Genomic DNA, 20,340 nt, shown 5'->3' on the forward strand with positions numbered 1-20,340 from the left:
AATTCATCAAAAAAAAAAATAATCGAAATAAAATTCACCGATAAGCAATAACACAACGTAGGAAAATTCACAGGCAAAAAGTTCATTGAGGAAAAACTCATCGTAAAAAAAATTGACTAAAAAAAGGAAATTCATCGAAAAAATATAAAATATTGCAAGAAAATTCACCGACAACAGCCAATTCAAAGGAAAATTCCCCGACACCAATCCATGGAAGTAAATTCACCGACAACAGCTAACCACCACGTGTATTTGAAGCTAACTTGAAGCTAAAAAGAGGTCGAAATCCGGGTTTTTTTAACCAATCGGAGATGATGCAGGTTTTCAGAATCTGAAATACGCACTATGTTTGCACCCTAACGCGAGAGTAATGCCGATACAACTCAAAAGACACGAATCCACACAGCTCACAACAGACCACCCCATGGCCCCCACAAGGGGTGGGCTGACTAGGCTCCAGCCCTGGGGCCGGGACAATTTTCACAAGTTTTTGCTTTATCACGCTGTAAATTCATCATAAAGGAGCCCCGTGAAAGTCTGGTCAGGGGCCCGCAAAAGATCCCAGCCTAGGGGCTCTGCTCCAGGATGTGGGGGCCCTGCCCCCCCCCCACCAACAAAATATCTAAAATAATAAAAAATCGTAAGAAACCGAAAATGTTCTATCATCACAAACACAAAACTACGCCATACATATCTTTTACGGAATTACTCCCAGACATATTCCTCCCAACTACGAACAGACCCACAAATATTTTAATATCAAAACAGAAATGGATCCAAACCATCTGGACCCGACCCAAAAAATACACTAAAAAACGTTCCATTTAAGTAACTTCGAATCGAAATACGTTGTATTTTTAGGAGGGGGGGGGGGGGAAAGAGAGAGAAATTATTTCAAACGATAACCTTTTCCCGTTTGAAACTAGGAGAAATGTCCCGACGTCAAAATCGGCCAGAAAAGGAAGCGGGGGGGGCCACAGGGTAAGCGAGCGCGGGGGGGGGGGAGGGGGGCCACGCGAGACTATTCTTTTTCGACTGGGACGCCCGAAGATTTATTCTCGCCAAAAAGTCACGGAAGCGGAAACGGAAAAACCATATCGAAGTTTCAACTTCCTCGTTCCCAGAACTCGCTAGTGATAACCGATATCCGAAAACTATATCCGCTTTTTATTTTCATTTTATTACTTTATTTTTTCCAATTATGGTTAAGCTCTAAAACTTCATTGCATTTTATAAAAGCCTTTGTGCCCAAGCCTGGGTCCACGCGGGACGCGAGAGATAAATATTATTCAATAATATACGCGGGGCGAGAAATTACGATGAGTTTTCGGGAACGGTTTCTCTGAACTATGAATTAATTCTAACATAATTATCAAAGGAATTTATTATTATTTTTTTTTAAATTTTTTACATCAAATCTGACATTGTTGCGTACTAGAGATTTATTTTTCGATGTTATCTATGGATCGGGTCCCTTCGCCCATTTTACGGGACATTCCAGTACTTTTTCTGTATTTTCCACATTTTGTTCATAAAAATGTCCCGTTTGTTTCGCAAAGCTCACAGGGTAATAGTCTCAACCGAAAAATCGTATAGATGGAGATAATTTCAACAATATCCCTCACTGTATTATCATTACAGCCCGGAAGTAGTAGTAAAATTTGCGTTTCTGGGCCGTAGTTCTTCAGATATTGATATTGCCTACACTGATTATAAAAATGGATATGCCTGCCCTCTATGCTTTTGTCATTAGTAGGGAAATGCGACGTCTCCCATGGAAGCTTCTAAGGCCCAGAAACGCACATTTCACTACCATTCCCGGCCTATATGCAAATGTGATTGCACACTTCAGCACTTTTCATAGTAAATGCATAAAAACAACGCGCCAGGTATTATTATAGCTTAGTCATATATATAAATGTGAATGTATGCATGTTATTTGTACAAATCTACAATTTTCGACAGATCGTCGTCAAATTTTGCATATATATATACCAAACAGAACCGGAATTGAACCATAGGCTACTTTAAAAGTTCATCAGAGCTGGGCAAATGCCCGAAAAACCGTCGGGCAACAATGGTTCCTGGGGCCCCAACAATCACATTCGGAATGGGCCGTAGGTTCCCTAACGATGCGTTTCAGACATGCACATGCCTTTACAATGGTTTGTTTTGCCTTTTCTTTAATGCTGCCAGTGTTATGTTTAACAGTTTATTCCTTTATAATGGAATAACTTACTTTGTTAATATAATAACAAAGAATAACTTAATTTGTCACTTTTCCAATCCTCCCAGTAATTGAAAAAAAAAACCCGGGACGCGCCGAGTATTTTTGCTAGTCTTATATAAAAATGAAAATTAACGCATTAATAAGTAAATATCGCCAAATTGGCAACATACTTAGCGAAGTTTGGTGAGAGCTCCAATAATTTGGCGACGTCATGGCGTCAAGAGACTAGGCCAGACAGCCGAGATTCTACTGTATCTGTCAACCAATTTCCTCCACTCTCGAAATTCATAGGATCAAATTTCATAATCACGAGACACCACCCCCATCGGGGCGCCAAGACGCCCCTGAAGACGCACAACTAAAATGGAGTCTTTTTTCGGGAAAAAATCTTAAAGAAAAAACGTCCATAGTGAATATTTTTCCTATTTTCCTCACTCTCCAGTTGCGCAAAGTCCCCCCCCCCCCCCACGGGAATGAAAGGAATCGTCTAAGTAGTTTGTAGCGGCCAAGGGTCTCGTGTTTTATCTCTGGATAACAGGCCCGTTACAAAGTCTCTCTCAAGCCTCTCCCTTCAGCCTACCCTTGACTTTCCGCACAACAATGACCGAATTTGATGAGAAAGAGGCTCTCGCCGCTCGCTCAGATTAAAAGGAAGGAAGGAGGGGGGGGCACGGCTTGTTGTTGCTAGATTGGCGGCAGTGGCGTGTGTATATATACGCAATCAGTGTTGCCTCATTAGAGCAACATTTACTTATCAGCACTAATTACGCCATTGATAACCCCTTCGCCGCTGCCTGTCGATCCGCCGCTTCCATGCCATATCGCTCGCTCCCTCATTCATGAGGAAAACGCACGTTGCATATATTTAAGGCAAATGGGTGAAATGTACACTAATTGTGACCAGGAATGAATAAATTTCGCGTGAATGAAAAAAAAAAATGACATTCACGATAGATATCTCCATTTATTCGAGCAGCTAGAACTTCAATATTAATTATAGTGAAACTTCGATACAACGATTATCTGCCGACCATGCAACAACGTTGCAGAGGAATTACCGTTACATCGAGAGGCAACATTATCATCGCATGCCATCAAGTTCATGCTGCTGTTGTCATCTTTTCTATTCTACATCGGCATTGTTAGTACCACTAGAAAATTAGCTTTTACACGTGCATTTATTAGTCACGAAATTGATTAGTTGATTGATAAAATTCAGTTGCATTGCATTAAAGTGAAGTTGTTTATTGCCTTACACTTTCGTCTCATACACGGAAAGTAGCAATACCAACTACTTCCTTAGCGCTTTCGGGGACCCTCCGTATGCCTTTACAATGGTTTGTCGATTCTTCAATGTTGCCAGTATATATATGTATAATAGTTTATGCCTTTATAATGGTTTGCCACTTTTTCAATCGTCCCAGTAACGAGGTTTTCTGAATAGACATCGTGATCATCATTAGCATCACTTTAAGGGTCAGCAAAAGTATGATCCCCATAGAAATCAGTGTTAAAATTGCCGATTCTACTGTAGAAATGCGGAAATTTAGTGGGGTTTTCCGCCACATGGAATAAAATTTGAATTGAATTTTCGATTTTTTAAATATTGAGTTCTCTTTAAGCAGTGTTTCTCAACCGCCGGGCCCTGGCATCAGTCAAACTGGGCCGTGAGTGATTTATCTTTTAATTCTTCTCCATTTATTTCCCATAGTCGTGTTTATGACTGGGCCTTCCACTCGAGAATAATACTCAATCGGGGTCGCGCAGGAAGGCGCCATATTGGTTAACTTAGACACGGTTTGCATGTCCCTCAAAGAAAGAGGGAGATATCACGTGATCCAAAAAGCCTCATTGAAGAAAACGCACACTGTTTTGGTGGGGTTTTTTTGAAATTCGTAGAGAGCCTGCGTACCTGAAAAAAGCTCGTAGGCGTCGTCCGTACTTCTCGAAATGCGTAGGAAACTCGTGTACCCCTACAGAAAAATGTGATTGCATCCGTATTGACTGAAATTCGTGGAGGGACCATTTTCCTTCTTCTATACTGTGCCATATATAATTTTTGTACTATATTAATCACTTCACCCATTTCTTTTCCCCCGGGGGGGGGGCGTCCCCCCTCCCCAGCATCAAAGATGAAGTCGACTGATCATATACGTATAGATGAATTGACATAATCACTATCATGTCCCCCCCCCCCCCGAGACTTTCAACTCTATCTTCGCCTATGCCTTAGAAGCGTCAGTTTCGATAGAAACAGTGGAACTTCGGTTAACGAATTTTCATAACAAGCAAAAATTTTGAAAAAAATTAGATTCTTTTTACGCGCGGTCATTCGCATTACGAACAAAAACTTTTGAGCTTTTATTTATTGATTGTCAGGTTCTGCTTGGCCACGAAGTGACTGCAGATAAACCGATGGACCTACATTGCATGCAACAGTTTGGAGGGTATATTTTTCTGAGGAAGAGAAAAGTGCTTCACTTCAAGTAAGATCAGAAACGTGTAAAATTCCAAATCAAATGAACCAATCAAATAAAGCTGTAGCAGTGCGCGGGCAATGAATCTGTCCAAGAAAAATGCAAACTATTCATTTCTGAGAAATCCTAAAAAGGAGGCAAAAGCAAGTGTCATTAGATACGATATATTTTTCAAAGTGGGACAAAGAGAATAAGTTTGCAGAAAATAAGTTAGTCCGTAAATCGTCCTAAACGGTAGTCCTCTCTTTCGTGTTATCTATATATATAAAATTGATTTTCTGTGTGTGTGTATGTTCTCTATACAAATGTACAATTTTAGATCGATCGTCACCAAATTTTGCATATATACCAAATGGGACCCGACTTGAACGATAGGCTACTTTAAAATTTCGTCAGCCCAGGGCAAATGCCCCAAATGGGCAAAAAAAACTGTCCGGCAACAATGGTTTTTGGGCCTCAACAATCACTTTCGGAACGTTTACTTTGGTTACCGTGGTTCCGTAGCAATGCGTTTCAGACGTGTATATGCCTTTACAACGGTTTGTCACTTCTTTAATCCTGTTAGTATATGTATAATAGTTTATGCCTTTATAATGGTTTGCCACATTTTCAATATACTCTCAGTAATGAGGCTTTTTGAATAGACGACATAATCATCATCAGCATCGCTTTGAAAGTCAGGGAAAGGGTGATCCTCATAGAAATCAGTGCTAAAATTGTCGATTTTACTGTAGAAATGCGGAAATTAGTGGGATTTTCCGCCCCATCAATAATTTTAAAAATTGTGTTGAATTCTCAATTTTTGAAATATTGAGGTCGCTTAGAGATATACGAAGCCCAGGAGATTAAAAATGAAGTAATTAGCCGGACCTACTTTTGAGTTAGACATTCATGCAATAACATTGATTTCAACTTTTTATTTATATCTTCTCAAGCATGAAAAATAATGTCTCCGTATTGTCTTTTGATATTCAACTGCATTAATTCATAGTTTAGGATGTTTTAAAATGAATTATGGGCCCGTAAAGTACATCGAAGAAATTCCACAGCTTCAATTAAGCATTTTTGAAAGCTGAAACAGGCAGATGGATAAATTAAAGTTCAGGGGGGGGGGGGGATCGAAATACCTAGCGCCTCTTAAAAAAAGGAAAGAAAAGTATATATTCGTTTCTATGTTTCTTTAAATCTAGATTTGTTTATTTCATGAAGTCGCTCAGGAAGGCGCCATATTGGTTAACTTAGACACGGTTTGCATGTCCCTCAAAGAAAGAGGGAGATATCACGTGATCCAAACAGCCTCATGGAAGAAAACCCGGGCAGCGCCGGGTATTATAGCTAGTATTATATATATTTTATTGTATGACTAGCTATAATATCCGGCACTGCTCGGGTTTTATTCAAACTTTACTGGGAGGATTGACAATTGTCAAACCATTGTAAAGTGAATATGCATATCTGAAACGCATTGCTAGGGAAGCCAAGGTAACGAAAGTAAACATTCCGAAAGTGATTGTTGCCAGACGGTTTTTCGCTCATTTCGGGGATTTGCCCTGCTCTGACGAACTCGTAAAGACCGGGTCCGGTTTGGTATATATGAGAAATATGGCGACGATAGATGTAAAATTCTAGATTTGTATCGAGAACATAAGCCCGCACACACACAGAAAATAAATTTTATATATATAGATATTATGGTTGTGTTGTACATGTATTATTGAATGAAGTCATTTTTATCTGAATGAATAAATGTGGAACGTATTATACGAATTTCCATCATTTCCTACGGGGAAGTTCTATTCGAATGACGAGCGATTCGTATAACGAGCACGTTGGCGGAACGAATCAAGCTCGTTAACCGAAGTTCCACCGTATCTTAAAACTAAGGCTATTGCTTCAAAAAGATTTCCCAGAAAATGAATATTATTCCAAGGGTTCCTCAAGGGCAAAAAATAAAATGAGGAACACAATCGAACAGGAAAAATATCTGCGACAAGGAAATGCCTGGAATATATATGTATATTTTTCAAACCATAAGGTAACGGAAAAACTTCCCACAAAAACGGGACCGAGATTCCGGTACCGGAACCCCAAACAACAACACACCTTTAATAAAAAGCCATCACGTGGGGGGAGAAAGAATTTACGAACGAGTATACACGTTATCTCGAAGCTCTTCCTCTAATGACTTACAAGACTGTTCCTTATAATAAAAGACCATCTTCCAGAACTTCAGGAGAGGGAAAAATGGAGAAAGTGGGAGGAAAAAGAAAACGGGATTAACTGTTATCTTGGACATTACGGAATTGAAAGAACACGTGGGAAATAACGTCTCGCGCGGGTGGCGGGACGCGATATACAACACCGTCCCGTAATATATCCCATTCCGTTATAATAAAAGTGGCGAATCTACCCCCCCCCCTCCCTCGAAAACATTTAACGCTCTAGCGAGCCCGCCCGCTGTAATTAATAGGCCCTCTAGCTACTTCAACGCGAAAATATTAGTCTCGCAGGCCTTTTTTCTTATTATTTTTCCTTGAGAGAGCGAGCGAGACAAGAGCGATACAAGATCACGGCTTTGTTAAGACCTAAAAGAAGAGCCCAAGGTATTGCCGAGAAATCGTTCGGTGATAGAGGATGCGGAAGAAAAGACGCGGAAGAGAGGACGCGGATGGAGAACAGAGAGAGAGATTGCCGGCTTAATCTAGTGATTGGGATTTCTTATACTCGAGAAACTATTGTATACCTTCTCGGATTCGTTATTGGATATATACACCGGTGAATTTATCTGCAGCTATGCGATGACGCTAATAAAACGGGACGATGGATGGTGATTGAAAAGGTGCAGTTATAATATCATGATGTTAATATCGGTAACAGCTCGTAGGAAAATTAGAGTTCCTGTTAAAGGATTATTTATAGAAATATTGTTCGGAAAGCAAACGTTGTTAGCAATGTTTTCCGGCTGCGACATGTATTTTCAAGCATTGTGGGCGACGACGCTTTTCATAATGGAACGTTTGTTGAAAATATTATCCGGAAATAATTTTCGAAAAAGCGTTCAAATTTTGTTCAAAAAATACGTCGAAAATTGGCAGAAAAAAAAAACCCGGTGAATTTGAATATTGAGGAATTTTTAAAAAATACGGTGGTTCAGTGAGAATTTCTCACAACTACGCGTGTTGACAAATTTCCTAGAGATACATTTGATGAAAATTTTTCTAGAAAACGTTTTTTTTTTTTTTTTGAGAAATTTCGTAGAAATACGTTTTTTGAGCAATCTCTCAGAAAGACGTTAGTAGAGAAATTTCGAAAAAAAAACCGTTTGTTCAGAGATTTCTTCGAAATACAAATACATTTGTTGAGAAATTCCCAAAAATACGTTTCTAGAGAAATTCCCAAAAATATGCGCTTGTTGAGAACTTAAAGAAAAAAAAAATTTTTTTTGAGAAATTTCCTAGAAATACGTTTTTGAGAAATGTTCAAAAAAAATATGTTTGTAGGGAAATTAAAAAGAAAAAAAATAATAATCTTTTCCCCCATTATTTTTCCTTGAGACGAGCGATACAAGATCACGGCCTTGTTAAAACCAAAAGAGCCCAAGGTATTGCCGAGAAATTGCTCGGTGATATAGGAAGCAAATAAATTTTCCTGGCTTAATCTAGTGATTGGGATTTCTTTCGTACTCGACTATTGTATACCTTCCCCGATTCGCATTTGTATACATATATATATACCGGTATTCACTTCGGTATATATATTATTATCATTATTTATCAGCACCTATGCGTTGACGCTAGTAAAGCGGCACGCTGCATGACGATTGAAAATAATATTACGATGTTAATAGTGATAACAGCTAGTAGACAATGACTTTCTGCAAAGGATTATTTATGGGAATATTGTTCTAAAAACCGTTAGTGAATGTTTTCTGGCTGCAAAATCTATTTTCACGCATTATGTGCGACGATAATGGTTTTATAAAAAGAATTTTGTCAAAAAATTAGTGAGAAATTTTCCCAGAAAAGAATTTGGCTCTTGCGTTCCAAAAATACGAGAAATTTCCAAAAATGACGCTTGTTGAGAAATTTTCAAAAAATACGTTAGTTCATGAGCTTTCCAGAAATACATTTGTTGAGGAATTTAACAAAAAAAAGCGTCAAAGAATTTTTTCAAAATGCGTTTGTAGGGAAATTTATATATATTTATATTAATTAGGATTTTTAAAAAATGCTGTGCGTTGGTTGGGAATTTTTCTGAATACTCTCTTCTATAAAAAAAATATTGGGAAAAAATACCCCAGAAATATGAGATCTCTGCTGCCACCTATCGAACAAAAAAAATTAAACTATCTGTAGTTGTTGGTTTCAAACCGGTATGCAGAATGAAAACGAACGAAATGTGTTACAATACCACATTTCACTTGTTTTTATGAAATTTATTGATATTTCAAATATCAAGGTAAATATAACGCGTCAAAATATCGATTGATATGTTTTTACGCTTGGCGGAAAATTAATTTTTGTGACCGGCAAAAGACACAATAACCGATATTTTGGCGCATAGAATTCACACCGGTATGCAGAATAAAAAAAATCTCCTTGAGAATCTCGCACGATAGAAGTGAAACTTCTAGGTTTGGCATGACTTGACACAATACTGCGATTGAATTTAATTTGAATTATTTAAAATTGAATTTAGAAATTTTAAATAAAATGCCGTAATAATTCCATAGTAAATCCTATGTGCGGCAGATTTATTCACAAAAAATTTCTGGCGATAATTGATGTTGGCTCTAAATCATAGAGGGGAAGAGCTTTTTACTGCGACTGAAGTCTAGTACAGGAGTGAGCACTAAGAAAAAAAAAAGTGAAGGGCTGTGGATATACAGCATTGTGACAGAGTAGCCGATTAGGAGCTGGCACTGTGACATCACAAAACTTGCAATCGAGTGCGAAATGTGTTATTGTATGGCCGGAGGGGGGTGGTGGCGTCACGGTGGAAAAGGAAGTAAGGAAAGGTAATAAACTGTCTTTGTCCGACAGAAAACCATCCAAAACCCTCCCCCGAATCTACTTTATTTTCGTACACGACCGAATGTCTATTGACATCCCCACCACTTCCACCACAACCCATCTGCCTCTCGGAACTTCATCACAATCAGTCATTCTACGGAATTCGTTTTGGGAACAAAGAAAGCGTTTCACTTTTTTGTGATGGTTTCTTTTCCCTCACAAACTTTCACTCTTATGTTACTATTGAAACTGCACTTCAAAATTATAGTTCCGTGCCACATTGTTCATTGTCATTCTGCACATTGCTTTAAAACCATCAACATTTTAAGAATCATAGCAGATTCTGTTTTCATTCAATAGATGAGATCGGGGATCCTAGTTCTATCAGTGCTTCCTATTTATCATAGCAAAAATATAAATATAAAATATTTACTCGAGTAAATCCAGTGGTAATACTTTTTGGTATCTACTAATAGACCTTACATAACAACACCGTATTATCATCTAATACGTACTACCGGTAATTATTCTGAAAAAAATCTTGCTCTACGTATGCATAATATCTCAATATTATCACTCACTAAAGACCAAATTACACCAAAACTGCGTGAACGTCACCAAGTAGGCCATTGACGTGTCAGAGAAAAACACTTTTCATTCTTACCTTAAAAAAATAGAAAATACAAACGATTATTAATACATAATTCATGTGGCATATTTATTATTAAGCAAAGCACGCGCAAAAACAGAATACGTTGTTTACTATTTACATGTATAAATATTTTTTTATGAATAAGAATCTTCAGCACAGGCATGTATAACAATAAGTCAGAGGTTCTTAACCTTTTGTGTTGCACGGACCCTTTATGTCAATAGGACGAAGGTCACGGAGCTTTCTGCCAAAGAGGGCAATATCGGTGGGCCATGGAATGGTCCTGGGGGGTAGAAGATATGGTTAGGGGGCGATGGAACAAAAAATTTGGAAAACAACGTTCTGGGGGGGGGGGACTCTCAATGTATCCGTGGATTTCTGGTTGAGAACCACTGCAATAAGTGAAGAAATAATGTGCTGTCGATCGTGACATACAATAAATTTTCATACAAGGATCGATCTTTCATCGATCACTTCCCTGATGTAGACGAGTAAACTCGTCCTAATGTGCTTGCCAATGCCATGCCAGCATTTTTTTGCCCTAGATTTACTAGATGAAGGTGGAGGGGAAAAAATGATTCATCTCATTCAACATTAATAAAAATCAACCCTTGTATATCCGAAAATTTGGAGGCTTTCAAGGGCTTTCCATTCAAATTCTTAGATATTGTTTGTTGGCTAACATCCATCCCTTCATGAAGCCTCATCACAGCAACCAAAATATCGGAAATTCGAGAGTAATTTTGCATTTCAAATGCTAAGTATCTTATCAGACAGCGCAATTCATTTGAGAAAATGAAGACGACTGATCGATCTTCCACGGAGACAGCTAACGCCGCCGCAGTTAGAACAAGTAAAGGAGAATTGGCATAAATTTCCAGGAACATAACAACGGAACGAAATTAGGATAATAAGAAACTCAACACAAATTACAATTCCATGTAACATACTCGACATAGAACGACACGCGTGTATACAAATCCCGCTGAAGATAGCTCTCAAGCAAAAAGAAAATAGAGCTTGTAACCACAGACAGACAGGAATCCCATGGGTTGCGGATTGCCCATCCCTCGAGAAGAGTACCGTCCCCACTTTAGCATTTTTGTTGTGTGTGTGTGTGTGCGTTTCCCGGCCGGGAGTAATATCCTCTTGGGGAAAACCGGAATCCCCGGCCGGAATAAAGTAACAACATTAGGTCCTCGCCATTAGTAATGGAAGCCCCTCAACTGTGTCTTCCGTACCCACTATTACTACTCCAGAGAACTTCCCAAAGTGGACACCATTATTCTCTGGGAAACCGAAAAGGGAACCGCTGTTTGTGCGTCGCGGAGAGAGAACTGCATTCTGTTCTTCACTAAAAGCTACGCGTCCACTGTTTTATCATTAGAGATAATTGAGTGCACGTTGAACAAAGCGTGAATATATATACACACACGAGAACAAAAACTATTTTTTTTACTTCTAATTCGAGTTATTGCCGTATATATGCTTTATCAATTTAGCTTTTATTCGATTGTTGTAGGTATCGACCGCCGACACGAATTCTGAAGCTACGTATTAACGTTATTCGACATTAGTCATCGGGGGAGGGGGCCGTTGCTGTTTAGTCCAGTCTCCCATAGGTGTTGGAGATTCGCAGGATTGTCGAGGCTTTCGCTCGAGAAGAATCGATCCATGCGAAGATATGCTACCTTTAAATCCCTTCAACCATCTATTTATTGAGGTTCCGCAGAAAAACATCGTTAAGGTTTACGGCCAGGCCTTGGCAAATGGAAAAAATATTTAGGTGCCAGCCATGGTTTTTGCTCCAAAAAACAAACAAAAACAAAAAAAACAGTCCCGAACAATGTTTTTAGACTTTTCCGGGACTTGATTACGGCTTTATCGTGAGGAAGACTTAGGTAACGAATTCGCAACGAACAATGAAAGCATTCGCAATTGGTTCAGTGATGTGTACGGTGTTGTGAACAATTCTTGAGCTGTTTTTACTGGACCCACCTTGAATCGGTTTTTCAATGAACATAAAGAAAAGAACACAAAGGAAGTTTGTGTACCCACGAGTGGATTAGAACCGTTGCAGGGGGGGGGGGGGGGTCGTGCATTGCAAGATTGGCCGCGCTATTGCATGCGCGCCTTAACACTAGGGATTTTGAAATTCATTCTTGGCCTGTATTGGCATTTAAAATAACATTTACAATTTTTTTTGAGTGACCCATATAATAATTTTGCCGGACTTTTTCATACTTTTATGCATATTTCAATAAGCAGCAGTGGTGATTTTTTGAAGACATCACACCTTCGGACCCTTTCCTTGTAAAACCCCGTACACATGCGCAATAAAACATCTCGGGAAGTTCCCGGTGACGGGGATTTTCGCTACAAACCATTCACATGACGTTTAGTTTATGCCGGTAATCCTCCTCTTCTTTCCGGAAGTCGTGACTGGCTACGTGGATTGAACGGAAGTCGTTGATTCAAGATGGCTGACGAAGGAGCTTACACTAGTTTTCGCGGCGCAAAGGATTATGGGAGAGGAGGTCGGTCTCGACCACCAATGCACCCCAAGAAAGATGGGCTTTTTTTGATGAGCTTCTCTCCCACCGTTTTTTCCCTACGAGAAGGAAAAAAGTTGTCATGCGGGTAATTATCACCAAAGCGACCCCTTGCACCAATCTTGCCACATGTGAACGGGGCTTTAGTTACACTTCTACCAGCCATTGAATTGGGGATTAACATAGTAAACAGTGAAGTTGGTTCAAAATTCACGTTTAAAAAATTTAGTTCAACTTTGTTGTAATTCACCTATTTCCGGTCTAACTTGACAATCGCAACATGTTTCATCTAATTATCATTATTCAGTTTTATTGCAACAAGAAATATATGATTTGCATTTCTCCTGCTTCTGTGGGAACAGGAGAGACACTCTCAAAGCAGTCTTTAGATGAAACATTACTGCTGCTTAACGTTGCACGGACGCATACACACCAACTGAATTTGTCAAATTTTTTATCCCAAATAAGTAAATTCATGATCAAACCCTCCTTCTGTTTATTCAATGCCCGAAGAATGACTTTTTACGGCCGTATTCACCGACAGAGTTTAACTGCAATCGGTGTTTAAGGTTTAAGGATTAGGTATCCACACGGATTGGTTAAAATGCCGAATTTAACCAATCCGTTTCCACTTCTTCCACCCAATGTTCTGTGACGTAGGAGAAGGACATCTGAGAAGGGAGGAATTTTAAGAAAAATGTAGAAAACACTTATGGGAATTTTTACTGCAGAGTACTTCAAGACAGCAGGAAAGGAGGCGGGGGGGGGGGGGGGTTCGGTGTAGAACAATGCAAAACATTCTGCTTCTGGGATAAGTGCGATCTATTTCCATGGTCCAAACCTTCACTAATGTTCATCAAGATATTACTTTTGTTTCAAGATATAGTTATGATAGTAAAATTCGAAAATGGGTTGGAAACATCCGAGAAAGGGACATTTCTTCAAAATTTTATTGATGCGAAAAATTGTAGAACTGGTACCAATATATTTCGCGTAAAAAATGCTGGGGGTACGATTCAGGCCAAGAAAGTGAGAATCACTCATAGTACAGTCGAATCCAGTTATAACGAACTCTAAGAAACTAGAGAAATCAATTTGTTAAAACGAAATTTTGTTATAAAGGAATTCCAGGTCTTCGCATTGTTCCTATGTAAACTTTTCTAACGGGGGGGGGGGGATCAGGAAAGTGTTCGTTAAAACGGGATTCGACTGTATTTAATTGCATCAGATAAATGCATCATCGCAAAAAAGTCATAAGAGACCTCGGTTGTAACGACCAATTTCAGCGGCCCATCAACGCCGTTAAAACCGAGTTTGAGTATACATATCTTGTTATAGCATCTGTATAACAGAGACTATTGCAATCACACATTTTCTTTTCCATGACAAATACTTGAAAACACCACTTTTGCCAAAACTCCCCGTCAAGAAGTTTGAACTAGCGAATCTCACGTGATTCCCGCACACAAGAGACAAACCTTCCCCCCCCCCCCGATATAAATCATAAAAAAAAAACCGAAATAAATCGCGTGACTTCACGTTAAAAGTAAGACGAGACAGAGAGAGCTATTCATTCATCAACTAATAACTATTCAAATATGTATTTCTCACGTACAAGGGCAACGTGGGAAGAGAAAATTACCGCCTGTCCACCTCTTCGAAGCTTAACACTTGAAAAGAGGAGCCCTGAACAAATATCCCCATCCACACTAATTTCAGGCCTTCACACTCATGCTATATATACACGAATAACAAAAAATGAGAAAAAGCATTTCATTAAAAGAGTATAAATCTCGAAAAAAGATATTATATATATATATATAAATAAAAGATATCACATTCATTAGAAACGGGAGGACGAGAGTGTGGGCAAAAATTGCAAGTAATAAAAGCCTTAGAAAAGTGGGGAAAAAATGAGAAAAACCAGTTCTTTTAAAAAAAGTCATTGGAAGTGCCATTTGATGGGGAAAAGACGACGATAGCGTCATTGGAAATGAATGTAATGTTGTCGAACCTCGTTTATACGTCTCTCAGTTATACGACTTTCACGTTTGTACGACGTTTGTACTCGGTCGCAATTGGTTACTATACGTTTTTAATGTTAAAATAAATTCATTTATCCGACGTTTTTCCACTTCGGCTCGAACTCCGAATCTTTAAAAAAAAAAAAAAGTCATTTATCCCCATCAAATGCGTGCAATCTCTTAGACCAGGGGTTCTTAACCCTTTTTTTTCCCCAGTCGCGACGCAAAATCAACAAGATCGGCTGTGCGACCCACGGACAGGGCCGCAACTGAAGGGGGGGGGGCAGGCGGGTCTCGTGCCCCGGGCGCTAGACCCGAGAGGGGCGCAGATTTTATTCTGAAACCTTTCCTTCAACATTACAAGGGGGGCGTCAAAATGAGCGCTTGCCCCGGGTGATCAAGCATCTAGTTGCGGCCCTGCCCACGGAACTGTTTGTTCTTTGAAATTAGTGAAACCATTGACGCAATAAGTGTATTTATAATAGAACTGGTTAAAGGATTCATACGACTCGTCTAGGAAGGCTCTGAGAATAAGGTTTGGGTCGCGACCCGTATTGTTCAAGAATCCGTGCCTGTGAATGGTTTTGTGCGACCCATTTAGGAAGCCCCTACGAATTACGTTTGTGTCGGTGATCCATAGGTCAAGAGACCCTGGTTGTCAGTGGATTTCTACTACCCATCTCGGAAGCACCTGTGGATTGGGTTTGGGTCGGGAACCACAGCTCGAGTCCCTGGCTTTTAGTGGGTTTGAGCGACCCATTTTCGAAGCCTGTGCGACCCATAGGTTAAGAACCCTTGCCTTAGACCGAGAGTGTTCAACCTCTGGAAGAGTGCGGGACACACCATTGACTTGAAATGAGTCACGGGCCACTTAATTAAACGATCTGGCGCAGCACCGCGGGTCACTCAAGTGTCATAATTGCATTGTTGTCTATATGTGCATATAGTTTTGCAGTAGTTATACGAAGTTAAGTTGGTTTTCTGTGGCTCCCAACTTCAAGGCGCGAATGCGAGCCGATCTCCCCGTTAAAAAAGTCTCGCCACAGAGAGCAACAGACCTACAAACAACACAAATGTAATTCAATCATGACATCACTCACTTCACTTCTGAAATGTAGATGGCGGCACTGAAAAATCTAACAACAGTACATACGCATTCAGACTGTTAGGTACACACACAGTTACACCTCCGGCACAACTCGCTAGGTAGTAAATTACCCATAAATGGTGATAGACCTGGGTTGTGCTCGGTTTGGAAAGAAAATAAAGTAGTTATACGCTTGTATAACAAGTTTTCGTGGGCACCACTCGTGGCCTGCAGATGATGTGCGTCTGTGCACCTGCCCATGTTCCCGCATACCCATGTACTTGATATATGATTTTATGTACAATAAGTGGGGGAAGTGTGGGTAGGGGTCCTGCTGCTGGTTGGCTTGTGGCTGTCTGGTCTGGTGTGGGCGGTTTGCCGGTATTGGATGTCGTTGGATTTTTCACCGTGGTCCATGTCTCCCGAGACGAACCAACTTATATCCCTTGGGGGGACGGGGGCACGTTTGATCTGGTGTTGAGGTCCCTCAAGGGATCTAGAAATTTGCCGCGCTGATTTTCAAATATGCCGAGGGTCACTAAATGATATTTATAAATGCGCCGCGGTTCACTAAATGATATTTATAAATGCGCTGCGGTTCACTAAATGATCTTCAAATGTGCCGCGGGTAGCTCAACTGCTTTAATAATACAGCGTTATTAAAGCAGTTGTGCTGCACAACATGTGTAGCGTTAATCTATAAATGGGCCGCGAGTCACTTCAATGATCTGGAACTGTGGCGCGGGTCACTCAAGTGGTCTAGAAATGTGCCGCGGGTCACGTGTTAATCGGAAAATATGCGGCGAGTCACCTAAGGATCTGAAAATGCGCCTCAGGACACTGTAATCTGGAATTGCGCTGCGGGTCACTCACGTGATCTAGAAACGCATCGCCCAGTTTATTAATTATAAAATTAGGTTTTAGATCGCGGGCCACATTGCACAATGGGCCATGTGTTGAGGCTGTTAGTGGGGGAGGGGGGGGGGTAGCTTTTATCAGAGAAGACTCAGCTATGCGCATTTATAGGACGTTTTGAGCCAGGCCTCTGAGACGTCGTATAAACGAGGTTCCACTTTAAGAAGAAAAATAATGAAAAAAAAATAGAGAAAGTGATGGGAAAAAGACCATTTTATATAAGGCGTTAAAGGTCGCCCTAAAAGAAAGAAAAGCCAAAAAAAAGTGACAGTCATCAGTGAAGGCCGGATACCATTACCCAGTGACGCGCAACTGCACAGAAAAAAAAATAGCAAGAAAGAAGAGAAACTGCTAATTCAGGTAAAAAAAAAAAAATAATAAGAATCTGTCTGAGACTTTTTGAAGAAGTAGAAAGAAAAGGACATAGAAAAAAATATACGTTCACAAAAAATACACAATTACAATCGCACCATTACACTGACTTTTATTCTACGTATTACAGAAATAGTGTGTGTGCAGAAACCGCATCTTATTGCGTCAAACTTAATAACAGTGTGTGACTGTGGTCACTTCCGTGTTAGGTACCCGGACCTAGAATTTAAAAAAAATTATTATTTATAGGTTTCATAAGACTGGGGATATAATAATATTCCCACAGGTGCTAATGCTTCCGATTTTTCGTATCTTCATAGAAAAATCCCTGAAAGTCCTCAAACTGAGCTTTGTTTGAATGGGAAATCCCTAAAGAAAATACTCTTTATATTACGGTTTGAGGCTGAACCCGTTTCCCCGGGAAAATATGGGGAAAATCAGGATTTCAAGTAAGAAAAATCGGTAATTGTAACCAAATATGATGGTTAAAGAAAGCTAAGTGTGTGGTAATTGCCAAAAAAAAAAAATCAGGACAGGGAAAAATGCGTCCCGGAAAAACGGGATTCGTATATGGTCAAGCGTTGCAATTTCAAAAACGTCCCCGGTTTTTCCCTTTTCGACATGTTTTCTTTGATGCGGAATGTGTCATCACAGGATGAACTAGATTTTTCATGTCTGTGAATTGGCACCTATGATATTTATGTGCAGGGTTTGCGCTGCCGATCGCCATTGCGCCAAATCGCTACATAATATTCAATTTGGCAAATTAATAAAAGATCATATTCGCCAAATCTCGAGTGTCCATTGGGCCTCTTGATGGTCGAATAGCCTTTTAACGCAGTTGTTTTAGAATTCACATTTTATGACGTGTCAATTTGTCTTAGGTTCTCTCTCATTTGGCTACAACTTTTTCCATCTGATTAGCCAAATTGCTACAATTGATAAAAAGTGAGGGAGAACCCTGTTCATATGGATTTAAGAAAGAGGAGCCATAACAATATCACTGCTAAACTACACAGATGCACCTCGTCCATATTCTATATTCCTTGAATTGGCACATTTTGGAATGTGCGTGTACGTTGTAGCGAACCCTGGTGGGCGATGGAATGGTCCAGGGGGCGAAAGAGAAGCTACGGATTTAACATAGGATCCTATGGGTTCACTAGAATTGGGGGGGGGGGGACGATGAGAGAGAAATATTTCTGAAGAAGGGGGGGGGGCGATGGAATGAAAAGTGTGGGAAACTATGCTCTAAACCAGCGTTTCTTAACCTTTTTTTTGCCCGTGGCCCCTTTTGAAGCATATATTTTTCTCGTGGCTCTCCTGTCTTACCCAGAGTCTTTGACCTTCACCTAGAAGCAAGGACCTTTATACGTATTGAATTGATTTTTTCAATGAATTTATACTGAATGGAAATTTTGCAAATAAGATTGGCCTCCAGGCCACTGGCCTGGAATTTATTGAGCTCTCCGCTAATCTGAGTACTATTCAGAACAGTCTCAACATCATGGGCCCCCCCCCCCCCCAGGCAAAGTGATGCTATGGTAGTCCCATACTTAGCCGGAAATAAAGAGCCTACATATATCCTACTTATTTTCAAAATTTATTGTACTATGCAAAATACCATAAAGTGGGGTAACTTATGGACATGAGAACCCCGGGCATTGACCTCTCACAAGAGTGGGGCTGACAGAGCTGCAGCTTGGGGCCAGATATGGTTTTCATCACTTTTTGTTTTTCACACTATAAATTTAATATAGAGGAAAGGTCTGAGAAATCTAGCCGGAGGCCCGCGAAAAACCAAATCCTAAGGAACCTGCTGCAAAATGAAGCGGTGATGCCCTGGTGGGTCCATGCCTTTTTTTTTGGGGGGGGGGCATCAGGAAGGGCAACAGCTTTTGGTTCTTGAGCATAGGATGTCCGCATAAAAAGTTACAATTTTTATTTGAAAAAACACGAATGGCATATCTGAGTACTACACGTTATTTGGATACTTTTTCTAGCTGGAGGTATACCTCTAGGATCGACGGTCCACCAGCAAAATGCCATACGCCCTGTTACCTATGCATAATCAGTCATTTCAACTTTTTCTGGGGGGGGGGGGGAGAACATGTACTCAATGTGTTTATAATTTTACATGTACCATTTTTAGTGTATTTTCAAAAGCCAGGGGGTGACGGGCCTGTGCATAATATAGATTATGAAACAATTGATTTCAAGCCGGTAACATATATATATAAAAAGACATTCCAAAGCCACATCCAGCTATTTCTATTTCAAACCATCAACATCAGTATCAAGATGAACGAGCCTCAGGCAGTCAGTTAGTGACCGAAACCAAAAAGAAAGGGGAAAAAAAAAACTAAATGGGCTGCCATTAGCGACCTGACAACATGGAAACAACATGAAAAGAAAATTAAGCCGGTGAAACTATCCACAAGAGAACGAGTCTAGAAAACCTGGAGCATAGTCAGTCCGTCCTTCCCTGGCCACAAATACAGTTTCTACCCGAACTCCAGAGTCATTTATTTCAATACAAAACACACACACAAAACAATTTCCAACCTCAGAACATAAAAAAAACACACACACACACACAGCCAAGAGAGAAAAAGCAAAATAAATAAATAATGGCGGGTTCCACTTAAGAAACGAACTAGTCCGTGAAATTAACGTTTACTTAAAAGACGATCTCCAGAATGGATAAGATACAGTAGTTGTTTCCCTCTATCTAGCATTTTTTTTTGCTATTGGCTTGCAAAATGGCTTGCGATGCCGAAACAACAAAAAAATAGAGCCAAGAATTCTTGTATAGTCTCATTGTAAGGTTTTTTTCCTCTCCAACCCTACACGATATGCATGGAACCATGCTTTAGTGCCTTTTCTAGAATATTCCAACCGACCCGTCGCTTCTAATTTTCTCGCTCATCAAAACTCATTTGGGGGCCCCCCCCGCTTAATCGTTTTCCATCAACCGTACACACACAGACATTTTCTTAAAAAACAAATAAGGCATGGA

At 40.0% G+C, this 20,340-nt stretch overlaps 1 protein-coding gene across 2 annotated transcripts in view; it reads right to left on the reverse strand.

The window, feature by feature from the left end:
- LOC149079608 (plexin-A2-like) overlaps positions 1-20,340 on the reverse strand; it is a 448,285-nt gene that overhangs the window by 301,759 nt on the left and 126,186 nt on the right. Inside the window, exon 1 of one of the 2 annotated variants that reach the window (XM_089240221.1) lies at positions 10,301-10,322. The exons of the other annotated variant lie outside the window; for it this stretch is intronic. The gene's annotated coding sequence lies outside the window, so the exon portion shown is untranslated. Of the gene's footprint in view, positions 1-10,300; positions 10,323-20,340 lie in introns of those variants that run through there. 2 annotated transcript variants of the gene reach the window in all.

Source organism: Pholcus phalangioides, unplaced genomic scaffold (genome assembly GCF_987345545.1).
Source record: "Pholcus phalangioides strain wild (caught in Gottingen) unplaced genomic scaffold, Ppha-v1.0 ptg000012l_1, whole genome shotgun sequence".
NCBI lineage: Eukaryota > Metazoa > Arthropoda > Arachnida > Araneae > Pholcidae > Pholcus > Pholcus phalangioides.